Genomic DNA, 16,825 nt, shown 5'->3' on the forward strand with positions numbered 1-16,825 from the left:
TTCCAGCTCTCTGAGTACTTGCTTTAAGCTAGCGGTTAATATAGTACTGAAGAGGCTACATATCATTGCATAACATCCTTTTTTAATGAAGTCTTATTGTTATGTTTGTGGAGGGCTATGACTGCTGGGCAGCCGCTAATACAAGAAAAGACCTGTTTGTAGGATTAGTGATTGCGCACCGAAAACGTAAGAAGAGGGAGGGCAGGCATTTCTGTGCACAAAGCAGACGAAATGAAATAATGGAAGGGAACAGACATTTACAAGAGAGAACAACAAAAAAGTAGACCACATATATATGATGCTGAGGCAAGTAACCGCGGGAGACCATTACGAGCTACGGAGTGTGAACGGAGAGCTCCAGGCGCCGACACGGTGAAAGGTGCCTCCTTCTTTCTTATTCTTCGTTATTTTTTCCAAGCATATATGCAGTTGGTAAGCTCCACGTAGTGGACTCCACACGACCTTCGCGCCCTATTTAATGAGGCAGACATTTTTCTCCGATGCTAAACAATAAAAATATCGCCCTTAAAGTGAAGTCGCGTCAGCATTAGTTCACGGAGAGAAATTCGTCGAGGCGCTTGTGCGGCAATTGAGGGGTCCGTTAAAATCATGGCTATTTCGTTCGCAATAAAAGGTGAAAACATAGAGCCACACAGAAAGGTCAAACTGACGTTCACCATGAGTTCTGAACAGCGTCTCAAGTCTCGATGTTCGAAAGAGCAGAACGGAAGAAAGACTTTTCCCCGTTATATAAGAAGAAAATTGAAATGAAATGAAACAGTACTAGATAAAGGCGTCAAACGTTAATGAAGAAAACTGCACTTGAAGAAGGCTGCCAAAATGCTACAGGTGTGTTCTGCGGTGAGGAAGAATAAGAAGGAATAGGAAGGCCATTTGTGCCATCTGCGATAATGGCTCCGAAAGACATATAACAGCTCATGACCTTTTCTCAATCGGTGGTCGCCTTTGTGCTGACAGCCTTATTAGAAAACAAACATATGGCTCCAAGTACACGGTTTTAGCTACATGGGTAATGATGTCTTAAACCACGATGGCAGTGCTACTCAGCACAATAACGATACAGTTGAACTATCTGAAAATTTCCGCACGCACTGCCAAGTTTAGCTGCAATCATATGAGTACAAAAAATAGCGACCACGGCAGATTTCCTGCCTTTTCTTGCTTCGAGCTGTCGACAGATGTTGGGAGCCCCACTGCCAACGCCAGCAGTAGGAAGAGAAGAAAAACGCCCACGTTTTGTACCATTTCTTCGGAACAGGAGGCGAAGGCAATCTTAACTGCGTTCCTTACTCATGCAAGCGCAGAATTTACCCTTGATATATGTAACAAACTTGATAAAAAAAAAGTGAAAATTCCCAAGTCAATCACCTCCATCCCTTTCACCCCTAACTGAACATTAAAGCAACAGCGATATCTGAAAGGCACGCCTTCTTGTTTCTCAGATATCGCCTGCTAGCACCCTGCTCGTGTTTCGCTCACAGCTCCAACGCCGGTGAACTTAGCTTTTAACGTATCTCGTTAGAAAAGGTTGTTTCGGGAAAGTAGAGGAATACGAAACCGACAGCCACTAAACCATACACGTGTCTAATAATACTCCGTGCACTATCCCCATCACTATTTCATGACACCGGTGGAGATGCGCCTTAGAATGAATAGGGCTGTGATGGCCTTTACCCCGTCCCTGACGTTCCTGCTGGGGATTTCAAGAAGAAATAGTGCCTATGAACATGCCACAAATATAACCATACCCGCCACTGACGTGTACGTCCACAACTGTTGCGGACGAGTACCGAAACAAGGGTCCCAGGAACAATTCGGCTGCAAGGAGTTGCATTAACGGCTTCATAGAAGACTTCAGCCTGTGGCCACGGCTGAAGTAAGGCCACTGGGCTGCCGGAATAAGCGGACCACCCACAACTCTGAGAATTCCCATGCACTCAATAAAGGTTTCAATCAATCAATCAATCAATCAATCAATCAATCAATCAATCAATCAATCAATCAATCAATCAATCAATCAATCAATCAATCAATCAATCAATCAATCAATCAATCAATCAATCAATCAATCAATCAATCAATCAATCAATCAATCAATCAATCAATCAATCAATCAATCAATCAATAAATCAATCAATCAGCCTGTGGCTGACGAAAAAAAACATCTTTATAAAAATTTTCTTGGTTTAGGTAAACAGATGTAACTTATTTATTTCCGAGCAATTTCCATAAGTTTTAAAAAGGACATCTTGAATAAAAAAAAATGAAAATTTGTAAAACTGGCTACGTGTACTGCATTAGGGAAGTTACTTGCAGCTTAGTAGGGATAACCTACAGAGCAGATATTATCGGCTTATAGTGCGTTGAGACTTAAACGTATACGGCACACCCTCACAAAGTAGCAACATTATCCTTAGTGTAACCTGTCCTGGGTCAATGACCAATTGTCAAAAAACAATTAGTTGACGTTTCAAATTTTCTACGAGTTCTTGGTTCACAATGAAGGATCGGTCGAATAAGATGCAGCTTAGGTATATTTGGCAGCTCAACGCATTGATTTTGCGTTTGCGTAAGGAGGATGAAGATTCGCTTTGCTCTATCGATAGTTTTCGGCGTTGACTGCATTATCTGGGCCCTAATGTGCAGCCCCTTTGATAGACTTAATTCGCTAGCAACGGTTTTTACGTCACCCAAAGTGATTTCATGCCCTTATTTTTGCGTGTGTTCTGCCACAGAGTTTGACGCTTTCCGGTTTATGGCGACATAATTGCGGGGCTCTTTTAGCCGCTTTGGCAAATTTCTCTTATAACTTATAACCAATAACAATAATCACAAGGTATCGTATATACGATACCCGGGAATTTCGAACCTGCCAAAGCATGATTTACATTCAGAAGATACCGGTCAATAAACCTGAACTATCCAACATGAGGCCCATATATCTCTCACCTTCTGTCTGGGAAAGCTCGTGGGAAAGAATTGTCCAGCTTAGAATCTCTAGACATACGGAAACCAAGAAACTCTGGTCAGTGCATATATGGTAGGGAACATGCCGGGATTAAGTGCCCAGGATGACATACACGACATCCTGTATTCTTCCGAGGATGATACATCATATAGCGCCATTCTGGGACTTAATCTCACTAAAGCTTTTGATAAAGTTAAGCACAGAGCGGTTCTCGAAGGCTTCCACTTGGCTGGAATGGGAAGCAAGTGCTCAAACTGTATATGTCAAAGATTTCCTTCCCTGCAGGAAAACTGAAGTCAGCTTCGTGGGACTCAAGTCCCAGCCCATCAGTACCAGGGGCAGAAGGACGCCTCCCCGGTACTTCTCAGTTTTGCAATTAAAGCTCTTTCGCGTCAGCTGGATAAGATAGAAGGAATCAAACATAGCATCTATAGAGATGGACTCACAATCTGGACCGAGAGGCTTTAGACCGAGAGAGATTCCAGCGCCGATATACCGCATAGGCAGCTGGAAGCGGCGTGCATAGTTGAGAACTACGCCCTAGATAGAGGAATATCTTGCTTTACTCAGACGTCTGAACCATTCTAAATGTGCAGCAATGCAAACTAACCCAAGATTCTCACCAACGGCACCTAAGCAAACCAGTGGAGGTATACGGGGGAGGAAATAAGGTACCAAAAGTCAGCACCATTAGGATCTGGAGTATTTATAACAGCAGAATAGGAAAAACCTCTCTATCCTTAAAAAGCTTCAGACGTATATCGGTTTGTGCTTTCATAATCAGCAGAATAGCTTATGCCTTCCGCCCCCTTCTCAATCTCAGTCCTGGAAAAGCGGATGATTTCGAGATAATGATCAGAACGCCATTCAGAAGGGCTTAAAGTATCCCCCGACTCCTCGACAGAGAAGTTTCTAACTGTAAGAATCCTTAATACCTGGGATGAGCGTTCCAAAGAGGCCAGGGGGGCGCAGATCTGGTGGCTCAACTTCACTGTAGCGGGCCGAAAAATACTACAAGAACTACAGCTTCCGACAGGAGAGCCGCCTTATGTCGCCCGAACCCTTGGAGCTTTAGACGCGGAAACAATTCGAAATTGCACCGATTTCTAAGAATATGCACCGGATCCGCAACTAGGAATGAAGAGGGCTAAGAACAAAATTTATTCAAAGCAAACTATTGAGAGGCCCTCCTGAGGAATCAGCCTATTACGATGCTGCCTGCGGGCTAGAAGGGGCCACGGTCATAGCAGTAGTAGATGGAAACCACTCCCAGAAAGTCATTGGATCCGTTAATACGCGTAAAGCTTTAATAGCTGAAGATGCTGCGATAGCGCTAGTAGTGCAGGTACTAGAGCCAAAACTATTCTCTCAGACAATAAATGAGGAGGCTATTAGGAACTTGGGCAAATGCCTAATTTCCAAGCAGGGGACCAGCCTACTGAGGAAGCATCTGCTAAACCGGGAAGTTTCAATAATCTGCGTTAGCTCACGAGGGTCTACCAGGAAATGAGGCTGCCCATCGCCTTGCTCGAGATGAATACATTCGAGCGGCCGTAGAGACCCCGAATTCCCGGAGACAAAGACCCCCTAATCACCTACAAGGAGCTCTGTGAGACTCCCAGACTAAGCAGAATGATTTATCCACCACGAGATAGGTTCATAACACTCTCGGAATGTAGGCCTGAAGAAAAGTTCAGGCCGATAGCTTCTTCCGTAATGTTACTCTGCATAATGAGCCTAAAGGAGACCCAGAGGCTTGAAATCTCTGGAAAGTACTTTTGAGTTAAAATCATCTAATCTGGCAATGCCCCTCCGAGAGCTAAACAGACTGGCCACCTTAATCAAGTTGCATGGAAGTCCTACAGCCCGAATGCGGATGTACAAAAGGTCCTCCTATGCCTGGCGGAGGAGGCTTACTCAAAGACCTCTGTGGCCACGGCGCAGGAGAGCTAGCAAGGGGGAGACCCTCCCCCTAGCTGAGCCTCGAGGTCCATGTCGGTGTGAATAGTCTCTCTTTTATTCAGGAGATCCCCGCGCAATTTGCTGGCCGGCACATGAATACTGTGTTTCTTTAAAAGCCATGCCAGTCCTTCGCTTATGCATGGGATATACGAAATCGACTCGCTGTTTGGTCCAGATGACTACGTTGCACTGTGGTGGCGCCGGCGGCGAATGCTTGTCGGTTTTAATGCGAAAGCGTTTCTAGACTCATGGAACGAATTCCCGTGCACAAGTTGTGCGCGTGATGTGCCTCGGGATCTGTGCGTCGGATCTTGGCGCTTATGTGTCACTTGTCAATCGTCCTGATGACATCATCAGAAAAATAAAAATCCTGTATACACCACGAATCGGACTTCCATCCCTTGGATCCCCAGCCGAGCGCTATAACTAACTGAACCCCTCCCGGGATCGTGAAACACACATCGTAATTCTCCTTGTCTACAGGGAGGATAATATAGAAGCGATGACAATGACGCTGCTATTAGTTATAATGACAATGATGTCAGTAGCAATGTTAATGACGGTGCATTTAGTTGATAATGAGAGCAAACGCGATTGGCCGTATGCAGCAGCAACGCTCCGGCTTTTGCACTTCCGTAGTGTAGATTCCACAGGGCTCTGTTTTTTTTTTTTTAATAAACACTTTCAATAAACATTTTCAGATGTTCTTTTAAAAACAATTAAAATTTAACATTCACACTGAATCATTATGCAAAAAAGTTGCCTTTCGCATTAGGGTGCTTCTTCGAACTCGTCATTACTTTCAGCCACATATTCTTCGGACGCTTTATTTCGTATTTGTTTACAGTCACTTAATCTACTGCATATCATCCTGGGGAACTACATATCTCACTTATATGTCAAGCATCCGTCATTCACAAAACTCTGCAATTCGGATACTCCCCGAACCCCGTCCACTGCCTCAGCTGCCCCTATATATCGAAATCTTAATATCCTCCCTTTACTGAGTCTGCTCCACCTAAGATTAGCCACACTTATATACAGCGCTCGCAATGGTGACATTGTCATTACTGCGCTTCCGTCATTTCCCTCATAAACAGTAATCTGACTAGATTTTCCCAAAACGACAATTTGCTACTTCCCAGAGTTAACACTAATTATGGCAAACAAACCCTTTTGTTTTCAGCTATAACTCTATGGAATTCACTACCCTCATATGTTAAAACGGTTCGGTCGTATAGGCTCTTCCCTAATAACATCAAAACATTCTTATTAACGAAGTAATTATAACCACACAGTTATGTTTTTCTTTTTTTTATGTATTGTTGTTCTTGTTGTTCATGGATTTTAACATATTTTAATGTTCAATTTCTGCCATATTTGTGAATTTGTTTTAAGCATTTTGTTATAGGAGGTCCCCCTGACAGCTTCGCTTTGGGACCTCCTTCAGTACCAAATAAACCATACTAATTTGTGTAATACATTTCTGAAAATAAAAAAACCTGAAACCTGAAAACGCCCTTTCTTATTTATGTGAAAGCATTGGTAGTCTATGTTGGTGCCGGAAGCGTCCGAAAAATGTGCCGCCATAAGTTGGCCCCCTCGTGACATCGTCATCAAGTGACGTCATCAATGACCGGATGATAGTTGTAAGTCATGGTACAAATAAGTGCTGTACGAGCCATGAGTCATTCGTCATTTAATATGAAATAGCCATGTCATATGAGCCATGCGTTAAAAAGTGCTGAGTCTCTAATGCGTTAAATGACGCCAGAGTTTGGTGTCGTCGTAGCCAGTCGTCCGCACAACTATGTGCCTTTAGTGGAGTGTTGTCGTCGGTAGTTGGTGCATGAGGTCACCCAGGCAACAAATTAAGAAGTTACGCCAAAGAGTGCACTGAATGCCGCTAGACACGAACGACTGAGATGCAGGTTTAAAGCAGTTCTAGGGCATTCTATATAACGCCATACGAGTGAAATGGTATCCGGTGTATATAAATGGCGTCTTCTGGTTTGGGGCCAGTTGCTTCCCAGCATTGGACGAGAGAGCACGTCTGTCTCCGCGCTGCTGAACGTCGTTATTCAGTCAGCGCCAGGTTGTGCGCCTGTATTCCCGCGACTTGCAGCATGGACGGATGCTTTGTGTGTTTATACGGATCGCTCTCTGATGTCTCTTAGTGCTAGGGGGAGGACTTTGCAACGCTTATCAGTTGAATAACCAACTGAGCCACCCCCTCAAGCCGAAGAGCTCCGCGAAGGCGTGAGTAACGCAAAGCCCGGTGTGAAGAACTGGGCGCTGTTCCAGAACTTCAATCTCTCCGGATTCTGGAATTCTCGTAAGCAGATGTAGAAAGTCGTCGACTAGGAGCCATCTACGTCGCGCGAATGCTCATGCTTTCGCATTATCTTAATGCATTTTCTGCATGGGTTTTAATTATCTTGTATTTCCAGTTCCTGATTGAGGCTGTGACGCACTACAGAGTGTGACTTAATAGGGTGCACAGATTTGAAATCAAGGCACCTTACCGAGTGGGTGGGCTTTTTGTACACGCTAAACTTTAGGACGGAGTGCGAGACACAAATGGAATGCTTCCGTTGCTTCGTCTTCAACAGTTAATTCAATGATGGCCTTTACCCTGTTCAGGTGATCTAAGAAGCGTCTAAATTGCGCCTTTTGGAGGATGCAGAAGCAATCGCAACCGCACAGTCTTTCTCAACACTGTAGAGCACAGGGGGTCTTTTTCTGAGTCACTTCGTGCGGCTTGTAATGCATTTCCGGCGTTCCTAATCTCTTGATGATAAGAATATCTTTTGTCTTACCCTCTCTAATGGGAAGGACTTCATCCACCAATGCTAAATCAGCGCCGCTACAAGTCTCAGCTGCAGACATCCGGGCGCTACACTTTTGAAAAAGTCTGTACTTCATAAAAAGCTTTCGATCGAGGTTGGAATGTCTGCAGAATTTTTCCTCAATTGCTTTCACCAAGTTCACCGTAGTAACGGAGACGATCCATCCGTGGCGGCTACGAATATTTACTTATGCGTGAATCTATTGCAGAGCTCAGTGACTGCAAATGGTGTATGGACTTGAAATAATGTGCCTTTGGTCAGAAGTTTTCATAACATCATCCACAACCTACAGTTTCATAAACTTACACATGATCGCTCCCATTTATTTCAGTTATTTCATTTAATTTCGACCGAACCTAGTCAGAAAAAACCGCAGAAAATGTTCTGATATTACGACAGAATTTCTGTGCGGTTTTTGACGGGAAACCTGTTGTGACAACAGAACATTCTGTAGTAACATCAGAAATGTCTGTAGTTACAACAGAAAAGTGCTACAGAACTACAGACAACAGAAATATACTACAAAAGATATATACAGAACTACAGAAAAGTACTACAGAACTACAGAAAAATCTGATGGTTACGACAGAACTACACGATATTTTGTCGTATTTTTGACACAATTCTGTAGTTTTTTTACGACTAGGAAGTGATAGCGCAAGTGATGAATACAATTTCTTGAGTGAATCTGCTGATAGCTGTTATTAGAGACACACCACATCAGTGCTGCGCGGTCTCCTCACTATGCGAATATTCACATGTGTACAGTTGCTAGTGTTGAAAGCCTCGTATTCAAGATACGAACGCTTCAGTGTGCATGCTGCAACTTAATTATGAACGATCCTGTTATAAAAGTACAGAATTGTTTTACAGTGATCAGCAGAAGCCGAGTTATAGGTAGGCTTTTCAATGAAAATAGCTCTCTGGATATTATGCGGAGTAATGAAAGCCCCATCGCATGCCACATGACAAGTCATCGAAGTAAAACAAAAACTCCGAAACATCATTTAAAGTCGAATCGAATGATTCCATGCTCACAAGAAATAAACACATCAAGAGGTACAGAAGAAAGCAGAGGCGTCCGAAAAGAAGTTAAGAGCAATTGATTCCAGCATGCATCAAGAGCCAGCGAAAAGGAGCGGCTGCTCATCTCACACCCGGGGGTCATCCCCCGGAACAAAAAGTCAACCACTCTGAAGGAAGCAGCAGGGCAGGGAAAATAAGGGCAGACAGTGGCAGCATAACGGGAATACCACCAATATTTGCTACCAAATGGGGGTGCTTAAGTGTCGTCAATATAGCACCGCTATGGACAACTGCTACTCGGTACAGCCTATGTTAAATTGTTCCTGTTTAAAATTCCACGATCAAATCAATTTTAATGTTTGTTCATGGTCGTGACTTGTTGCGAGTCAGCAGTTTGTTGATTGACGGTGCGAACCAACTGATCGAGAGGCCAAAATAAATCGCTTTCCGGAGTGTGTAAAAGGCTGGCGAAGGGCTGCAGTTGTGCGTGCTCTTGAAGAGAAATCAAAACTAATAGCATTGACGTTCAAAAAGCGTAAAGTAGGTGAATAACAGAGCTAGATGCGAAATTGCTTTGCATCAAACGCTGCCGGTAAGCAAGAATCAGCGAATGACACGCGCCTTGTACAAAGAGGGACTATGTCATTGTCGCACTATTTATTTATTCGATATACTTACAGGCTACAAATAGATGTATTAGTACAGGAATCGAAGGATTCCGTTACTACAGTTTCAACCGGTAAATGTTCCCACTTTTGCGCCTCCTCGTACTCATTAATTTTGATGAACACATGCTACTTTAGACATGAATATTCAATTTTAGCAGTGTTTTGTTTAATTGTGATTACTGGGTTAGCATCCTGACCGTACTCAGGTTGTGAGCGACGCTGTAGGGAGGACTCCAGACGATTTCGGCCACCTGAGGTTCGTAAATGTGCGCTCTCATCACACAATATACGGCCGCCTTGCATTTCACCTTAATTGCAACGGGTTCTAATCCCAGATCCCTGGCTTATTCGAGCGCACTAACCAGTGAGCCATCACAATGGAATATTTTTAAAGCCGTTTGTAGGTGAAAAGCGAAAACGATACGAGATTGCTTTCCTCACACGATATTACTCTGACGGCACTTGGCTCTGCCTGTGTGTACGTAAGCAACGGAAGGAAGCAGCGTAATGAATGTAAGGCAACAATGCTACAATAGTTTAGACCGATTATATTATTTTCTTACCGTCCGCCCGACTCTGTGCATGTTTCCAGTCACAGCGCAGTCAAGGAACAGTAACGAAGCGTGCAGAAGTGAGTTCGAGTCAACAACGTCATCGAGCAAAGGTTATAAGTTTGGCGAGCGATACGGTTGCATCCAGATGTCAAAGAAGTCGAGCAGCGAGAATTCATTAAAAGAGAACAAAGGTATGGTACGGGCTTTCGCTTGAAGATAACAGGTCGCCTCCCTTAAAATGCGGCGAACATATGCACGATCATAGACGTTGATTTGCCAGCAACGATGTTTACACCCAAAACGGCATTATGCGGAGACTGCTGGCAGCTGGAAAGCAATGTAATGATATCTTCCGGCTTTTACATCTCGTAGAATTACAGAAAGACGCACAGAAGTGCTCTTCAGTTTACGTTTTTTTTTTCTTTTTGCAAAATACAGTGCGAATCTATCGGCGAGTTCACCGTCGACGGGATCGAGGCGGCCACAGTGTGGCGTCAATGAAGAATAATCGGCAATGATTTCATAGCCATATTATGACAACAACGTGTGAATGAGCCGATAAAGCGGCGCCCCCAAAGGAGTCACCAAACAAAGGCTTCTCACGCTACGATTCTTCTTATACCAGTTCGCGTCGCCATCGCAGCGAGTCGTCGATTTCGTGAAAATCTGTAACTGGTGTTGGTGTTTTGTGTCTAGTGAGTTGTGCGGCTTAAAGCATGGAATATTTTATTGTTTGACTTTCCAGCGTGGTTATGTTGGCAGGGATGAAGAGTGGCCCAGGGTCGGGATTTTCAGCGCTTTGTGACAGGGTGCACATATTGCGTTTTTCAGAGCGTGAGTCCGTGTGTAATATAATGTACTCAAGTAAAACTAATTGCTGGGCTAGTTGGTTTGGTTCGGACACTCGGGAGTAAAATTGGAGAGGCCAAGCGAACAACTACGATTACTTTTTTATATAAAAACATGTGCAAGACAAAATTGATTTGATAAGATGGCAAGATTATTAAGGAGGGTACCTTAATCAACATCTCGAAAATAACCACTTCACTTCAAGAAAAAGCTGGCGCGCTTTTCCGAAGCGCGTGGTCTCTAAACTTTTGCTCACTGCTGTAGGTGGTCTCTCTCAGCCGGGAGCGTTATACTTCTGTTTCAATCAACATTTTTGGCACGTTTGAGAATGTGATATTGCGCAGTAGCTGAGGGCACTGCGTCATGGTCGTCATCATTATCACCAGCTGGACTACACCTACTGCAGGTCGAAGTCCTCTTCCATATTCCTCCAGTCAACCCGATCCTGTGCTAGCTGCATCCTCTTGACCCCTGCGAACTTCTGAGCCTCAACCGCCCACCCAAATTTCTGTCGCCCCCTGCTACGCTTTCCTTCCCTTGGAATTCAATTTGTTACCTTAAGCGACCATCGGTTGTCCTCTCTACGCACTAAATGCCCTGTTTCCAAAATGGATGTCGACGAAAAGTTGAGGTTAGAGATCGGAGGAAACGACCCCATCGAAGTATCTAGGGTGAGAATATCGTTAAAAGAGCTCGATGTACTAAGCAGAGGCACGGGACACGTGCGCAGACGGGCGTCGTTCGGCGCCTCACACAGACCGACGGGCGGTATTTCCGTTCCACATTGGCTTAAAAAAGAACGACAGAAATCGAAATCAGGCCGGTGGATATAACTGCCACGTCACGCTGACGACGCATGTGAAAGCGCAATAAGGAATGGGGAAGCCACATCATGAGCTGCAAACTGTTGTCTCTACGTCCAGCTCTCTTCATGTCAAAGGTTGAAAAAAAAAAAAGCGGTATTCATCTGTAGAGCATCTTCACTACACCAGTTTAATGTACGATCACGACAAGAAATATTAGAAAGAACTGATGGAGCCGTATTGTTCACCCCGATTCACGAGTCTCTCTTCTGGATGGCTTCCAGGCATGCTGAATGTATTAGTCTGAATGATGGTCTCAAAATGTCCCATAATGTTAAAAGAATTTGAAGTATCAATATGCTCACTGCGTTCCCTTAATGCCGGCAAAAAAAAAAAAAATAATCAGTGACCAGAGAACGGTGTGTTATGAAGTTCGGACACCACTGAATTTCTAGATCCCAATGACGCGGGCTAAACAAGCATGCGAAATTTAAATGGAAATTTTCTACTTATTTATTGGATGCCTTGGCCTTGTAAGGCCCCACACTCTCTTATATAGTTTATGACGTTTCAGCCAAAACGCATGCCGTCAAGCCTAGAGCTGATTGCTACTATTGTAGCGTCGATGCATTCAATCCGATTCCCACATCTCTGTGCAAATTTATCGAGCGCACTTGATACATGACTGTCATTTGGGACACCCACTGAGGCCCATTCAGCCGTTCTGTTGATTTTTCTACCTCGCCGAAGAATTTTGGCCTCCTCTCGACAATCAATACTCTCCCGTTAGCTCAGCTAATCGTGAATATTATTGCTTCCACGCTTGTCCAAGAATGTCCTCTGTGAACAGCGCGCCTGCTTTGACACTGTGCGCTCGCGTTCGAGTACCTTTGGGGTTCCATGGAGCGATGATGTCAGTGCCGAAGTACATTGGAAGGGAGGACAGTTTGATTCTGGACCTCAACCCCACTTCGTTCGCAGGGTCAGGCATGGAACACCACAACGAGAAAAATAAACAAACAAACAAACAGACAATCAAACAAACAAACAAACAAACAAACAAACAAACAAACAAACAAACAAACAAACAAACAAACAAACAAACAAACAAACAAATAAACAAACAAACAAACAAACAAACAAACAGATGGCCGTTTCTTACACACTCTCCGCTTTCTGATCAGAAGCTTGAGGTTGCAACCCAGAGCCATGAGAGGTTGGTGCGTTACAGCGAGCAAGGAAGTGTTGCAAGGAAGAGGCAGTAGAGCGGAAGTATAACGGCTGCGCATGCGCGAAGTCTCCGAGGTCAAACGAGTGCTAAAAGCAGGAAAACAAAGGTTCTTTGGCGCATCACGTGCACACATTGGGGTTTGAATGAATCGAGTGTGGTTGAAGTGGGCCTGTAAGGATTTTTTGAGAAGTGTCAAGCGCTGGTTCACATTTTAATGGCCATGAACCTTTGCAGGCTACTGGAAAAATAAAACTAAATCAAATGCAATAAGCTCAATATCTACAATTTGACATTACCGAATCACGTATTTTTTTCTTTTTTTCTTTTTTGGTATGTGACGCAGTTTATAGCAGTACAGCAGTGAGTGACTAGTCACTGAAGAAGGATTTGATACATAGGAACGGAAATAATGTAGGTGTAGCAACGCAAGGAAGGCTGAGCAGCGCAAAAGTACTATTAATTTACTGCTGCATGATAAAAGAGAACATCAATTGGCATGTGTTGTATAGATAGAAACACCAAAGTAGTGCTTGCTGTTACGCAAAATTTCCTATAGCCGCAAACCACTTCAAAATGATGACGCGAGTGCACTATCAAATACCGCAGGAAATGTACAGTTTCAACGCGGCATACAATATTTGTATTCTACAATCTCGGAACATGTTATGACGCTATACAAAGCGCGTGCCTTGTACATATCTAGAGCTGACGACATCGCATTGACATGCATGCTTGCGCTGGGAACATCGGTGGGCTATAATGGGATTAACAGCGGGGCGTTCGTTTCAGAAATAGTTCCCACGAAATGTCAGCAAATCAACATTCATCCACGTCGGGCCCATTGTATTGCTCTCAATGCAAGTCGTGTTCTTTAAATTCGAGTAAATTAAAAGATCGCGAGGAGTGCCCCACCTTGGCGTCAAGAACTCGGCTACTCTCCCACTTTTATGACTATCAGAACAAAGTAATAATTCTAAACTACTTATTTTTTGTGGGATTGAATAAACTAGAGGCTGATTCGCATACACATAACAGGACATTTTCTGCCAGTGAACATAGCACTGCTAAAGCAGTGAGTAAAGCAAAACTAATTAGAAGACGCTGTCCTAGTTGTGAATTGAAGCGAAATCAGATATGTCCTACTTAGACAACATTTAGGTAAACAAAACGACGCACCTGGATTTACAAATGACGAGTAGCCATGATAGGCTAAGGTTTCTTTTATTTCTCTCTCTTTGCCACTTTGAGGGCTTTCTTTAAGGAGAAAAAAAAAAAAAAAACGCGGCATGTAAAGCATTTTTGATATCTTTCCGGCGCTATAATCCGCTTCATCTAGATACACTCAGTCACCGTGGTCGTGTCTGCCTAAGGTCCAGTAATCACCCCCGGAAAGGCAGGGCGTGCGTTTGTGGGATATCTAGATGGCGGAAGATTTCTGCATCTTCCTGCAGGCCTGAATCTAGGATATACCCATAAGTGTTCGCTATCGGCATTGAAACAGTGAGGAGCCGTGATGGTACGTTCACTGGAATTCAGTTTAGCAGCGAGCGAAATCTGCTGTCGCCAGAATGACGCGTGGCTCACGGGTGCTCAGGCAAGTTCCACTGGTGGTGAACTACATAGGTTTCCACGGAATGGTATAATCAGTGAAAGGGCAGTTACAACCACGTATTCCTAATACTCCCATTGACTGACGGGGAACTGCTTTTTTCGCTGTTGAAAACTGTCACGTACAGATCGAGCTTTTCCGCCTGCGGGTTTTTCTTCTCATATGAGTCGAGACAACAGAGTAGTAGCAGCTCGTTGTAATAATTTTAGAATTATCTCAGAAGGATAAAATACTCTGCCGCCTTCACATGCGCACAGAGAAAAATGCACAAAAGCAGGCAAGTTTTTCGTCCCTGTATTCTACGCTATAATTAATAAGGATTGTTACGACACACACACACACACACACACACACACACACACACACACACACACACACACACACACACACACACACACACACACACACACACACACACACACACACACACACACACACACACACACACACACACACACACACACACACACACACACACACACACACACACACGCACGCACGCACGCACGCACGCGCACGCGCACGCGCACGCGCACGCGCACGCACACGCACACGCACACGCACACGCACACGCACACGCACACGCACACACACACACACACACACACACACACACACACACACACACACACACACACACACACACACACACACACACACACACACACACACACACACACACACACATTGATCTTCGTCGGCCGACAGTAAAGCGAGTAACTCATAGTGAAGCTCAATGCAGAATCAAACACACGTTTTGGGAAACTTGTGTGACTGCTTTGAATCTCTTCAGCGCATGCGTTGAGTAAACGGTGAAATATTTTGACATTAAAATCGAGATGCCCGCGTTGGCCTGCTTCTCTTGTCACAGAAACAACACAGATCATTACAAAAGAAATATGAGCCAAAGAGCAGCGCAAAAAGTGCTCACATTTCTTGGCAAATCGCGCTTCATATTCATACGGCTCGGCCGCTTGATTAAATCACATCCTGCATACTTGCATACTGCATACATACTTGCACGTGGGGCTGACCGAGGAATTTCGCTGGGCCGCACTGCCCGCGGAGAGGACAAGTATCCAAGAAGAATAAACCAAAAGAGTAAGTGCCAACATTATCGAAAGGACCACTCGGCTTTGCATCTGAAAATTTGCCTCATTCTTCCGGAGTTGTCTACGGCCAGTGGGAGTCCACTTTATCGCAAACCGATTTCAAGCGCATGTCATCCGGGGGCCTACATGACCTGGAATGCAAATGTTTATTGTTTATTGTTTCGAAGTTGTTTTAGCTGGTAAGAAGAAACGTTACGCTATAGCTACGTAGCTTCTTACGATAGCACAATTTCGATACCAGCTAATCAGTGCCGTCGTGCAGTCGCGATCTCCAAGAAATGTGGCAAACGGCAAGCACTCCGTGGACTGGAAGTATATTTCGAACTTCATCTTTTGTGTCCTGGAGGAACCAGAGGCGCCCATCATTATAACGCAACTGAGCTACCTCGCACTCACCTTCACCTGCGATACTTTTTTTAGTGTGGAAAGGTATGCACGGTAGATAAACTATGTAGGCAACGAAAGAAGTTCAGGTTGCCCAGGTCTAACGCGCATTACGTCATGTTTGCCACCAGAGCTTTTTGGCTGTAGTCCCAATGCCGAATGCACCGCGTGAGCAAAAGCTCGCCCACCACCGCCGAGATGCCGGATACGTACACTGTTCGTGCTGTCCCAGCCGTCGTCCCCGAGCCTATAGCGCGCGTGGCGCCAGTCAACACGTGCGCCGAGCAAAAGGATCGCGGTCTGCGTTCCGGTGGAAGCGGCTACGTGCCGGCGTCGATGGGTCGGTCTGCGTACGCACGTGCGTCTCGCAGACGCACTGACGAGGTACAACAGCTGTGCCTTCGAATCGGGAAGCCGGCGCGTTGTCCTTTACCTCCGATGCCGTCGCACACAATTGCAGCTGCGAGGCAGCAGCAGCAGCAGCAGCTCTAGCATAGCGCTCCCGACGCCATCGGCAGCTGAGTCCGTAATGCCGGAGGGAGGAGACACCGCAGCATCGGCCCCATGGCATTCTCTCGCTCCAATGTAGCGAACAGGAAGAAACGACGCATGCCGGAGGGACACGTGGAGGAGATGGGAGGCTGCAGTGCACGCGCGCGCGCGTTCAGTTTGACGCCTGTTAACATCGAGCGTTAATTTCGTCGAAACGCTGACTCCGAAATCGACAACGGCTGTTGTCAGCTAACGCATCTGGTCAATCTCGTTAATTGTACGGGTCAAGTTCTTCCG

At 44.9% G+C, this 16,825-nt stretch overlaps 1 protein-coding gene across 1 annotated transcript in view; it reads right to left on the minus strand.

Annotated features, from left to right (window-relative positions):
- Window positions 1-16,423, minus strand: part of LOC146187341 (alpha-1,3-mannosyl-glycoprotein 2-beta-N-acetylglucosaminyltransferase-like) — an 80,039-nt gene extending 63,616 nt beyond the window's left edge. The window contains exon 1 of the mRNA XM_084607646.1: window positions 16,250-16,423. The gene's annotated coding sequence lies outside the window, so the exon portion shown is untranslated. The remainder of the gene's footprint in view (window positions 1-16,249) is intronic.
- Window positions 16,424-16,825: the final 402 nt, after the last annotated feature.

Source organism: Amblyomma maculatum, chromosome 6 (assembly GCF_055883805.1).
Source record: "Amblyomma maculatum isolate TAMU_Amacu chromosome 6, ASM5588380v1, whole genome shotgun sequence".
NCBI classification, from domain to species: Eukaryota; Metazoa; Arthropoda; class Arachnida; order Ixodida; family Ixodidae; genus Amblyomma; species Amblyomma maculatum.